General features: G+C 40.3%; 1 pseudogene; it reads right to left on the bottom strand.

The window, feature by feature from the left end:
- Nucleotides 1–1,769: 1,769 nt before the first annotated feature.
- Nucleotides 1,770–4,476, bottom strand: LOC145108553 (subtilisin-like protease SBT1.7 pseudogene; annotated as a pseudogene).
- Nucleotides 4,477–4,762: the final 286 nt, after the last annotated feature.

A 4,762-nucleotide genomic window follows, 5' to 3' on the forward strand; every position in this document is an offset into this window, starting at 1 on the left:
GGTATGATCTTTTTACCACTAAAAGCTTCTCAAGGTGATGTAGTTGCAGGATCTAGAAGCTCAACCACGACTAAGACTTGTTCAACATCTTCTTCTCCTTGCAACCACACCAAAAGGGGTTACTTTTGACACTTCATGCTCAAGGATAACCTCTAATGGCAACTTAGAGTTTTTAGGGACGTTTGGAGGCTGTGAGGGCTGATAAGAGTGAGGTCCAAAAGCCAAAAGAGAGCTTAAATAGGGCTCATGGTCTAATATTAAGGTTTTATCACAGGCCACATACGCCCTGCGTACGCCTTAGTACGCCCAACATACGTGGTGCATGACCGCGCCCAAAACACCCCAGTACGCTAAGCATACGCATATGTATGCCCAGCGTACGGAGGGACCCCTTTGCAAAATAAATCTCATTCCAAAGGTTAAAAGATAACATACTTGCTTTCCAAATGTTGCATAGCCCGTGCACTTTCAATTAATTCTATTTAACCCGAAATTAATTGCACTTAACTTCTGATTAATTCTTAATTAATAGTTACTATTTCAAATTAATATATTAATCATACAATATATTAATAAATCATTTATTTCAATTTATAATAAATTTATTTATCATATAATAAATTAACAAATCATCCTCTCTCTCTCTCTCTCTCTCTCTCTCTCTAAAAGTCATTATATTCAGTTACTAGTTATGAGAGCAATCCAAAAAATACTTTGCTTTTAATTCAAGAATATATAAATTTAATTATTGTCTTAGACACCTTAATCTGACAACATCTACCTTTTTCTTCTTAGTTTGCCATGAAATGGCACTAGATCCCAAACTAAACACGTAACCAAAAGTACTCATGTTGTCATCTAAACTTCATCAAAATTAATCAATAGGTTAGGAGATAACAACCACACTTCATCGAAATTAATGAATCAATTAACACAAACTTGTAAATTAAGAGTTAGTATACCAGTTATCCTGTTGTGAGACCTCTTCACAATCAATTTGATTGTGAATCAAAAATCGTTTTGCAGAGATAAAAGAAAGATGAGAAAGGAAACTGACGATAAAGAAGGGCAACGATAGAGGAGGAGGCCGACGACAGTAACGACGATGACGACGGGGATGGAGGAGGGCGACGCTGGAGGAGGAGGCGATGAAGTTGTAGCCTTGCGTTTGTTCATAAATTTGGCGACAAGGAAAAGGAGGTGTGAATGATATGAATTTTGGGACAAAGGCAAACAAAATATTTTCTTAGTCAACTCTTTTTTTGTTGACCACGTCAGCTATTATAGCTATTATTATGGACCAAGTCAGAGATGTGGACCGGTAAAAATGCAAATCAAACAGTCTGATGTGATTGAATCATACAAAAACGTATTTCTGGACCCGGTCAATACAAAATCAAACAACCCTCAAAACTGTAATTTACAGATTTAGAAAAAAAAAAAAAAATTAAGGTGTTTTTTTTTTGGTGGGGACAAAAAAATAAAAACTTATCCTATTTTAAAAGCTCTATTTTAAAAAAGTTTTACAAAATGCTTTTTTATAAATAATTTTTTTTTCGAAACCATATAAAACTCACATGTAAACAAAGATGCCTATATGACTAGCATGATTATATACATGAGAGTTAATAGGTTAACTGAATAACCTAACCAGAAAAATAGGTTAACCTTCCAAAATATGATTCCGGTTGGTTAACCAATTTATGCAATGAGAGCAGTAATCTTTTAGGTTTTCGAGCCAAATTATGAAATCAGCAATTTATGCAGAGGCAGTAATCTTTTAGCTTTTCGAGCGAAATTACGTACATTGGTTTAATTTAGCCAGAGTAACATATTTAACATCATTCTTTACGCTAATAAAGCTATCGGACTATTCACAACATATTTTCCACAGGACCATGTTAAACGAGCAAAGCTGGTGGTCCCTGATAGCATGGAAGTAGCAATAAATGTCACAGTATACCCCTTCTTCTCACCTTGCTTCACGAACGTTAGTTGATCGGGCTCAACCGTGATCTTCACACCACGAATCTTTGATGTTATTGAAACCTTGTACGTTCCTGAAGTGCCCACATTACTCAGTCTCCTTCTGTACTTGACGATGGTTGGAGAACTGCTTCCATTACGATTCCCTGAAGCCATGAGTATAGGAACTGCAAAAGATGGGTAATTAAGATCTTCTACTCGGTATCTCTTTCCCACTATGCACGTGAAGTTTCCACCTGCAAACATCTTAATGGAAGTAGAACTATAATTCAAAGCGCATAGGAAGCTCAGGTAGTCGTCAGCCGAGGCATCATAGACAAGACCAGGATCAAGGGCCCGAACAGGGTCCACATGTCCTGAACCATGATCGAATGCAGTTGACGGGCTTCCAGTAGCATGATCCTGCAGCTCTTCACCATTTTTGTACGTGCTATATGAGGTAGTCATAAGAGCTGATCTTATAGCTGCTGGACTCCATTCCGGGTGGGCTTCCTTGAGTAGTACAGCTAAACCACTTACATGTGGACACGACACCGACGTTCCAGACACGATGTTAAATTCAACACGCCGAGGATCATCATTTAAGCCAGTAGGACTTCCTGTATTTGTCCAACCAGCTAGTATATTGACCCCTGGTGCTATTAAATCAGGTTTGAGTATTTCCGGTGTTACGGGATTCGGACCCCGGGAACTAAATGCTGCTACTCGTGGTGATGGGTGGATGCCTAATTGTGTTCCTCCAGATGCAATCATAGCCGTTGGATTATCATCCACGACTATGTATTTCTTTATCGCATCACCATCTCTCTGACCTATGGCGGCGCTTGGTATGACATGGGCGTCAGCCACCTCCATGTCCTCCCTATATCCATCCGTGTTGACCAAAATCATTCCTACACCGCCAGCTGCCTTCACCGCCATGCCCTTCTCCGCCGTAGGAATCTGGCCACGTTCACACGTCACAATTTTTCCGGTAACTCTTCCCTCTAGCAACAAACCCGGCACACATAGATTGCTACCGACATCACCACCAAAAACTAGTGGAACGAATGAACCTGATAATGGTTTTCCACCGTAAAGTGATACTCCTCTAAATTTCTTTCCGTTCCCAAGTGTAACGTAAGCCGGAAAATCACGATCCAAAGTTCCTGCTCCTACTGTAGCTATCCACGGGGCGACATTCCATAAGCTTAGAGGATCGGGCCCACTGTTACCTGCAGAGCATGCTACAAATATACCATGGGATACCGCCTTGAATGCTGCGTAAGCGACGACATCATGGGTGTAATCAAATAGCGTGCCTGTTCCCATCGACAGGGATATTACATGAACTCCATCTGCGATTGCTTTTTCTATCGAAGCTAGTATGTCACTTCCAAAACATCCCCCAGCCCAGCATGCTTTATAAACTGCTAGTCTGGCATAGGGAGCCATCCCACGTGCCGTTCCTTTTGCAATACCAAAGAAACTAGCCCCGGTGACTATGGACCCAACTGCTGTAGTTGCCGTATGTGTTCCATGTCCATCATCATCCATAGGAGACTTGGATTCCAATGTTTCATCAATTGGGCCATACGTAGCTTCGTATGCTTTCGAGAAGTACCTTGCTCCGATTAGTTTCTTATTACAGCTTGATACATTGAAACCTGTACCACTCTCACATTCACCTTTCCAGGATACGGGAATTGGGCCAAACCCTGCGTCGTCTAGGCTCTTACTTCCTGGCCAAACACCGGTGTCCACCACTCCAACAATTACATCACCACCTGGTTTGGACTCGGGAAGCATTATGTGAGTACTCTTTTCTAGTCCAAGAAACTCTGGTGACCGAGTGGTATGAAGCTTGTATATTACCTCCTCTTGAACCGATATGACCCCATGCTGCTGTTCAAGTAGCTTTGCTTCCTCAATAGTGAGCCTAGTCGAGAAGCCATGGATGACGTAATCATACGTATATAACATATCCATGGAGTCAGACACAGATCTCATAGACGTTGCATACCACTGTAGGTGGTCAGAAAACGAAGATGGCATAACCAACTTGTCCATATGAACGATATACGTTTTCAGATGGTGTTTTGGGTCTGCCACCACATAACGGTGGAAAAAGACCACAGTTACCACCACCATCAGGAGGACGTTCCTGCGGTTCATCTACTTGCAACTTGTGATGGAAAACAAGTACTGAGGTATGAGGGTAAGTAATCAATTGTCAAAACAGTAAGTGGTCGTATAATTAGCTGTTAAGAAGATGCTAAATGGAAGCATATATGCATGAGTACATTGTAATTATCAAGGATTTGAAATGAGAGGACCCACCCACCGAACGAGTACTCTGCTGTTGCCTTTTCTTAAATGTCTCTAGAAAAGGATCTTATTTGTCATTTGTGGCTACTGGTAGTGGCGAGTGTTTTGATGCGTCTCCCGGTATCCTAATACAACCCAACTCCACCTAAGAAAATGTTTAACACGATGTTAATTGTTCGATAGAGTGATTTAATTTGTTGGAAGATACATAAACACAGTGAAAGGTACATTAGTACATATACCAAATAGTATATTATTGAATAGATATGGTTGTATATTGCTTCTCTATTTTATGTTATGGCTTTAGTTAAAGATGACGAATCATAATCACTTTATCGCGAAGAAGCATTATGGCAAGAAAAAGCACTGACAAATATTTGAAAAATGAAACATAGCCTTTGGAATGATTCATCGTCCACTAAATATTATGAATAGGCACGTTCAATTCTTATATTACTCTCTATATATT

Source organism: Lactuca virosa, chromosome 4 (assembly GCF_052849685.1).
Source record: "Lactuca virosa cultivar CGN04683 chromosome 4, Lactuca_virosa_CGN04683_v6, whole genome shotgun sequence".
NCBI lineage: Eukaryota > Viridiplantae > Streptophyta > Magnoliopsida > Asterales > Asteraceae > Lactuca > Lactuca virosa.